Below are 8,939 nucleotides of genomic sequence, written 5' to 3'. Positions count from 1 at the left end.
TCCGACTCTCATGCCGGTGGACCCGGGTTCGAGTCCTGCTTGGAGCGGGCGATTTGAACAGAAGGGGTTACATTAGTGCTGTGACCCGGATGGGAGTGAGGTTTAGGGGGTAAGTGTTACGGAGGCCAGCATCTCTTTGCAACTATGAGATTTACCTATCAGAGTAGCTAAATATATCTACCTCTATAGTTTTAAGAGGCAAATAATACCCATGTAAGCATATATTATTCATGTAAACTCTTAAAAATAAAGGTAATTTATTAGCATCAATTAATTCATGAAAAACCATTAACATCCATGGAATCTTTCCATTGCACAAAAGCTTTTTTTTGTTCTTTTTTTTTGAAAACTGTTCACTGTTTGGGGAACCCTGATGGTGTAGTGTGCTATCTGGCACCATGATGTTAGCACTGGATCCTTTAAGTCCTGTAAAGTGCAAGGTAGGGCCTCCATCGATCAGGGTTATTTGTTTAACACATCCAAAAGAAGCTTGATTTTATTAAGATCTGGAGTATTTGGAGGCCAAGTCAACACCTCAAACTCTTTGTTGTGCTCCTCAAACCATTCCTAAACCATTTTACTTTTTGGTAGGGTGCATTATCCTGCTGAAAGTATGGTAGACTGTTTCCATGAAAGGGTGTACATGGTCTGCAACAATGCTAAGGTAGTTGGTAAGTGTAACATCCACATGGATGGGAGGACCCAAGATTTCCCAGCAGAAAATTGCTCAAAGCATCAGACTGCTTCCGGCGGCTTGCCTTCTTCCCATAGTGCACCCTGGTGCCATGTGTTCCACTGGTACGGGGCGCACAAGCACCTGGTCATCCACGTCATGTAAAGAAAACTTGATTCATCAGACCAAGCCACCTTCCATTGCTCCGAGGTCCAGTTCTGATGCCCACGTGCCAAATGTTGGTTCTTTTAAATGGTGGACAGGGCTCAGCATGAGTGGACTGTTGGTGGACTTGTCTGCAGCTATGGACAGGGGTCCGCATGGTTGGACTGTCGGTGGACTTGTCTGCAGCTATGGACAGGGGTCAGCATGAGTGGACTGTTGGTGGACTTGTCTGCAGCTATGGACAGGGGTCAGCATGAGTGGACCGTTGGTGGACTTGTCTGCAGCTATGGACAGGGGTCAGCATGAGTGGACTGTTGGTGGACTTGTCTGCAGCTATGGACAGGGGTCAGCATGAGTGGACTGTTGGTGGACTTGTCTGCAGCTATGGACAGGGGTCAGCATGAGTGGACTGTTGGTGGACTTGTCTGCAGCTATGGACAGGGGTCAGCATGAGTGGACTGTTGGTGGACTTGTCTGCAGCTATGGACAGGGGTCAGCATGAGTGGACTGTTGGTGGACTTGTCTGCAGCTATGGACAGGGGTCAGCATGGGTGGACTTGTCTGCAGCTATGGACAGGGGTCAGCATGGGTGGACTGTTGGTGGACTTGTCTGCAGCTATGGACAGGGGTCCGCATAGGTGGACTGTTGGTGGACTTGTCTGCAGCTATGGACAGGGGTCCGCATAGGTGGACTGTTGGTGGACAGCTATGAAGCCCCATATGCAACAAACTGCAATAAACTGTTAATTCTGACACATTTCTACCAGAACCAGCATTAACTCCTTGAGCAATTTGAGCTACAGAAGCTTGTCTGTTTGGACGGACCAGATGGGCCAGCCTTCTCTTCCCACATGCATCTTTTACCCCTTTTCCACCAGAATGAACCGGGTGCTAGTTCAGTGCCAAAAATATACATGAGTGAATTAAAAGCATAAGAAGTCATATGCTCTCGCTGGACTCGTTGTGATACAGCAATCGGTCTGCTCAGCGCCGATGCATCTCGAACAAGCCTTCCATCAACAATGGCGAACGTTACGTTACTATTGATTCACATGGCTTTACGACATTGTGTAAATCATTGGCATCAAAACAGAAAGAAAACACAGGGAAACGCATTCATGCAGTTTGCAGTAATTTGTATAGACGGCAATGTTTTGGTGCTACTTAAGAACCACTTTTCCTGCCTCGGAGCTGGTGCTTTGGGTGTGGAAAGACAAAGAACCGATTTGAAACAAGGCTCTGACTAGCAACAGCACTAGCACAAGCACTGCCTAGATGGAAAAGGGGTAAATGAGCCTTGGCCGCCCATGACCCTGTTGCTGGTTCACCACTGGTTCCTTCCTTGGACCCCTTTTGATAGATACCCACTGCAGATCAGGAATACCCAACAGGAGCTGCAGTTTTGGAGATGCTCTGGCCCAGGCTTTTGAAGTCTGCCTCTGAAGGCTGTAATATCTGAATTGGAGCACGGCTAATGAGGGTTGCAGTTACTTGAATTGTTAAATGCTAAACAATCTTAAGTTGCCTTGACAATATTTTTTGAGCTTGTTAGATGAACAGACATTTTAAAGTTTTCAGATGAAGTTGAGTTAACCTAACAAACTGACTGAAATAGGTTGCTTTATTTTTTAAGCCAACATTTTTAGTGTGACTATTTATGTTGCTCTGTGGGCATTTTAGGATAATGATCTAAAAAATGTAGTTTTCAGTAATTTTATTTTGCCCTTTCTCCTTAATCTTTCTCCCCCACATAATTTTTCACTCACGCCATCTTACTGAGAGTGGATCTTGTTTGTATAAGGCATTTCTCTCTGTCAGCATGTTTAATTCTCGCTTACCAAGACCATGCCAACCCAAGCAACAAACCTACTACTGCTACTGTACTCTCTCTCTTTCTCTCATACACACACACACACATGCTCTCTCCTGCTCCCACAGTAAAGTCACCGTTACCGTGTCTAAGTATGGTCAGAGGGATGGTCGTGTGGTCACTTTCCTCAAGTCTGTCTTCGTTCAGCTATATGAAGCCTGTATCCCACACTGTAACCATAATGTTCTGGGAGGGGCAGGGGAACGCTGTCAAAATGTTGTGTAAACAAAAGCATCTCTTTTAATAGAGCTACTCCCAAATTACACTAAACCAATAAGCCACAGAACAGGCTCTGATTGCAAAAACAAACACACAGAGGCAACGGCTTACGAACTTCTAAAGAAATGTTCTGGGTTTATAGAGCGGCACAACAAGAGAAAAACACCAGCAGATTAAATATGAAAGCCTCTAATTTTCAACTAATCTCTTTTAACCGTAGCCATCAGAAAATGTCATTCGAGGATCTTCTGACCATCCCCACGCGGCTAAAACCAGGAAATCTTAAAAATAGCATTACAGTAAGCTTGTATGTATGCACAGAGAGGGAAACATAATATTTAATAAAGGCAGAAGTTTATATTTTTGTGCATGCTGCAAACTGCACATGTTTTGACAGGATGTTCACATTTCAAAATATATGTCTGGAAAAAAAAGAATAACACAGATCTGTGTGTGTGCATGTGTGTGTGTCATTTTTGCTCCAGACAAAAGCAGCTTTCAGCAGCACTGTGTAAAATCTTTATTGCCTCAAACGCACCCAGATTTACACACGTATACAGTATAAACACGCACACAAAAGTACTGAATAAAACACTGAATAGCTTAGTTTATAGTGTTTAATTAATAATTATCAGTTATGATCTCGTCTTCTGTTCATGTCTTCTTCTGCATAATCCTCATAAATGTACAGTATGAACAAAGTGCTTAAGCTAAAAAGAAGGATAATTCTTTTAAAAATGTTGTTTAAAACTCATGTGCCAGGTTTTTAGAAATGCAATCTTTGTTGGTTTTGTACATTTTTGAGTAATTTGAATAGCATTTCCTATAAAAGTTTGATTTAATAACTCTACAAATGTCAAGTACTGTAACCATCAAATAAAAATTATTCACATACTTTCCTTGCACCTTGAGTACATGAGAGCACACCTTAATAATTATTTTCAAAAACATTTTTAATGGTAAAATCTTTTTTTTAGGGATATGTACCTTAAATGGAATATATATAAAGGTTCCATTAGCCAAAACAGTTATTTTTTTCAAGCATTCAGCTCTTCAATGACACTTTTTTAATGATCTCCAGACAGTTACCATCTATGTTTTCCCCACAAAATAACATGCTATCTAAACACAACTAAACAGAACACATACATTTACGGTAAAATACAAATTTACGGTAATACAAAATTACGGTAAAACTTCACATAAGAAATCAAAGAGTTGGGCAGAAAAAGCTCTTCACATAACCTTATGGTCAAATAAACAATCTTCATTTTACAGTGTTTAAAATGTCATGTCAGCTACCAAACTATAGATTTGTGTTGCTGCTTTATTTACAAAGAGTGCTGCCTCAGCCCTGCTTGCAGAAATCTTGTCCAAATTGTGTTTTTGAGAAATGTTGCCGTACACGTCTTTATGAAGCCAGCACCACAGAAGTGTCGTGTTGGCTGGGAATATCACATCCTCAGCAGGACCCGTCAAAGAACAATAGGTGTGATTGAATTGAGCGGGTGGGATTTGTGAGGTGACACTATAAAATTGCAATAGCAGAGTGTAATAGTGATTTACAGTCCACGAAGCAAATGTCTATGGAAACACGCATGTGCGCGAGGCCGCTCACACACACAGAGGCAGATTATCTCACTTTTTCTCACAGATACTTACACATACTGTGAAGAAGTGTCTCATTGTTCTTTTCAGTGCCCGGGGGTAAAAGGTCGAGTGGAGTAAGTACAGTTATCAATCAAACCCCAAGCACTGAGATTCTCTCTCTCTGTCGTTCTGTTCTGCTTGCTCCAGGGTTTTTACAGACGTTCCCTGGCAGGTGTCAAATACTAGCAGTGAGAAATAATTACTGTCCTGCTGAATTCAGCTCCACTTACTGCCTTTCCACACCTCCGGTCCCCCCATCTTTCACTCATCCACTCAAGCCCCCCCGTCTGCCGTTGTGCCGCACTTAAACAACTCTTCTCCGAAGCATGCTAAAGTGGATGGTCTCTCAAGTAAAGAGCTTCTCTGTCAGTATCTGCATGCATGTGTGCGCGCAAGTGCTCGCGTGTTTCCAAAATGCGTGTATGTGTGTGTGTCTACCTGCGTGTGTTGAGTCTCTGAGGGAGTGTCTTATTACCGGAGCCATTTTAGTGAAGCAGCGGTCTGTGTCTCATGTATGTGTGCATGCTTGTGGATTAATGTCACTTTGGGAGTATTGCATGACCAAGGCCATAACATACAGTAGCACATGCGTCTGCCAGTTACTCCTGAAATACTGGGTCCCCACAGAGAACTCACTGTGTGTGTGGACACAATTAGTAGGCCTTGGTGGGAGCTAAAGTCTCTGAATAATGGGAATGGGAAATCAATAAAACACTTCTATTATACATGTCATGTTGTGACTGTCCACAGTGGTTCTGTGCATTGTCATTATCAGGAATAGGACTTTTTAACAATGGATTCTGACATAGTCAAGTAAAAATGTATATTTAGAATTTAAAATGGGAATATTTTATAGTAGCATGCATGTATTAAGAAAGTAAATAGGATGCTCTTTATTTTATGAAACTGGAGAAAATTAGGTATTCTCTTCACCGACCTAGTACCATCTTCATTAAGCTTTGGCAGCCCCTTCGTGAACATATCCAAACTCTTCAGCTTGACCCTGCTCTTTGTATGTGACCCCCTTTTTCTCCCCCCACATCTATCACCAGTCTAAAAGTAGATACTAATCTTGTATTGTCTGACCGTGCTGTATTCACTATATGCATGATTGTACTGTGTGTGTTTTTTTTGTTGTTGTTATTTTATAGGGGAAAATAATCCTCTGGGCATCTTTGTACTGTAATGTTTTGTGTTTTCATCCTCCCCTGCTTCCGTTATGTTTTAATTTATGTTTGTATGTTCTTGTTTTGTAATGTTTAAATTGTATAAATAAATCTTAAAAAAAAAAAAAAAAAAAAAAAAAAAGTAAATAGGGTCAGTTTTGATTTCAAGTTGACTTTAATGCACACTATCAGCAGCATCTGCGGTATGATGATAATTACCTCAGAAAATGTAGATAAAAAATAGTAACTTTTATCCACTTACAATGAAAGTCTATTAGGCAAGCGTACAGTAGTTGCCCAACAGTCTTCCAATCAAATTGGATTTTTTTTTCAACATCAGATTTGTAGGTTGAAATCCTGGCTATGTACGAGAAAGTGTATGCTGTGAGTTTCAAAATTTGTATTTGTATTTCATCCATGCAGTTTCTTGATTATGAGGTCTTAAAAATTAAATTGTATGTACACTGTAAAAATATTAGATAAATGAATCTTGACAACATATGTTTTTACACTACTTTAACTCATCAAAATTATTTCTATAATGGCCAGTTTTGTAAACGATATTTGCCGGTGTTGTAAAAAGAATTTAAGGATACATTGATTGGTCCGAACAGCTCTGGTTTGAGCATAGTTGCTCCACAATGGATAAGGTCCAGACCGAACTTCCTGACCTCAAATGTTGTGGGCGAGGCTAAGTTCGGCTGGCATCCAGGCTAAAGTTATACAAGATTCAACTCGAATTCAAGCCAATTTGGTTACATAAAAATTTAAGGCAGCAACTGAAGGTTTTTAGGATACATAGGGATAATCCACAGCTAGATGTGCGTTAAATGATTTTAATGCAGTGTTTCTATCAGAACCATTGCAACAGGTATATAAAATCAAGCACCTATCCATGCAGTCTGCATTTACGAACATTTGTGAAAAAAAGTGATAGGTTGCCATTAGTCAGTTCTTGAGATGTCATCCCTGCTATATATTACACAGTCAACTGTAAGTGGTATTATTGGAAAGTGGAAGCATTTAGAAAAAGCAGGAACTCACCCACGAAACGGAAGACCATGGAGAGTCACAGAGCGGAGTCACCGAGTGCTGAGGTGCATTGCATATAAACACCCTGGTGATACATAGCATACAGAGATCCAAATTTCCACTGGCATTAATATCAGCACAAAAACTGTGCGGCAGGAGCTTCGTGGAATGGGTTTTAATGGCCGAAGAGCTGCATGCAAGCCTCACATCGTGTACTATGCCAAGCTTTGGGTGACTCTGGAGAAGTGGAAACGTGTTCTTTGGAGTGACAAATCACGCTTCTCTGTTTGGCAGTCTGATGGGCGAGTTTAGGTTTGACAGATGCGAGTAGAACTTTACCTGCCTCACTCCATTATGGCAACTTTAAAATTTGATGGAGGAGTGATAATGGTATGGGGCTGTTGTTCAGGGGTTGATCTATGGGACCCTACTTCCAGTAAAGGGAAACTTTAATGCTTCAGCATATCAAGACATTTTGGACAATGCTATTCTTCCAAATGTGTGGGAACAGTTTGAAGAAGGCCCTTTTGTATTCCAGCATGACTGTGCTCCAGTGCCCAAAGCAAGGTCCATAAAGACATGGCCCTGAACGCAACCCCATCCAACACCTTTGGGATGAGCTGGGATGGAGATTGTGAGCCAGGCCTTCATATCCAACATCGGCCTGACCTCACAAATGCTCTACTGGATGAAGAAAAATGGAAGCTGCTATAGCGGCAAAGGGGATGACCAACTCCACATTAATGTCTATGTATTTAGAATGCAATGTCATTACAATACATTACTGTAATAATTTAAACAAATATATATCTTTTTTAATAGCAGGACTCGGGTAAATGTGAGCTTGTACTGACAAATGAGTTGTCAGAATGATTGTGATGATTATAATAATATTGTTAGGAGTACTGACAAATCACTAATTGGCAACAGCATTCACTAGCAAACAAATCCAGACAAGATTAATAAAACAGCATGTGACCTTCAGTCAGCACAGATGGTAAATATGTTCTTTTCAATCTGAAAAACTGTTGTATTCCCACACACATGATTTGATATCCTTCTCAAAAATGCTGCACACGTCCAAATGAAAAATGGCCTATGACAAAACTTAGAGTTATCAACTTTAGTCTGTAAACTGAGAAACACAATCCCCGTGTTTAGATTACACAAAATACATATACAGTACACAAGAAAATTGTGTCTCAGAGAAATTAAGAAAGCATTTATTATTCCTTTGTTCTTGATTCTCTTTGTGCTCAAACATAAAAACTGAACCCCTAAAAAACATTAAGCCTCAAGGTTTTTTGCCTGCTGTTTGTCCGTGTGCGTTTATGCTTTGTTGTATCCTTCGTAACTCGCATAGTAAGCATACGCTGCACTTTCCACCTCTTCGCTAATTATAGTGTGAATGTTTTCCTGTTTTCTGTATTTAGTAGAGGTGTCTGGGTGTGTTTCCTCGCACACCTCATCCGCAAACATAAGACCTTTTTAAAACACAACTTTGGGAAAATAATTGTGAAAAGAGAAGAAGAGTCGAGACATTTTCCTCATTCCTTAAATTCACACACCTTAATGTCTGAGCGCTGACATGACATGCAGGAAAATAAGCCTGCTATTACCTGTCATTTGACATATGAAGCACTTCAGTAGGCTTTAAATGGGCTGCTTGTTCTTTGAAGATCTTATTAAACTTGCAATTTGTCTCAGAAACAATAATTCTAACAGTTCTCGTTGGTAATTTGTAGCAAATAAGTTTGTTGCCTGCAGAGATTTGTATCTCACCAGATTTCATTTATCATGAAATGAAATAAGAATGCATTTTTCAGAAAGTCAGCTAAGTAGGACGCAGAAAGGGTTAGTAATAGATCATCCATCTAGGGCTGTTTTGCATATTATGTATGGTTTTGTACAGCAAAAAATGGAAAAGAAGTAAAGCTAAATCACGCCACAGGTTACTTCTAAATGAATGTTGCAAGTTCTCTTTGTTTCTCTTCATTTGGTGTGTTTATTCATCCATGTGTGTTTACACAGTGTGATGGCCCACAGTAAACACAGACCCTCGGGCTCTGCTGGCTAATAAACACCTTTCCCCAGAAGATAAACTCGTAGTGTATATGGTACACCATGACTGTTATGCCTTCTGCACAGTTTCGGCCGGTTTCAG

The sequence above is a fragment of the Pseudorasbora parva genome, chromosome 17 (genome assembly GCF_024679245.1).
Source record: "Pseudorasbora parva isolate DD20220531a chromosome 17, ASM2467924v1, whole genome shotgun sequence".
In the NCBI taxonomy this organism is placed as follows: Eukaryota; Metazoa; Chordata; class Actinopteri; order Cypriniformes; family Gobionidae; genus Pseudorasbora; species Pseudorasbora parva.
This window is presented reverse-complemented; position numbering follows the sequence as displayed.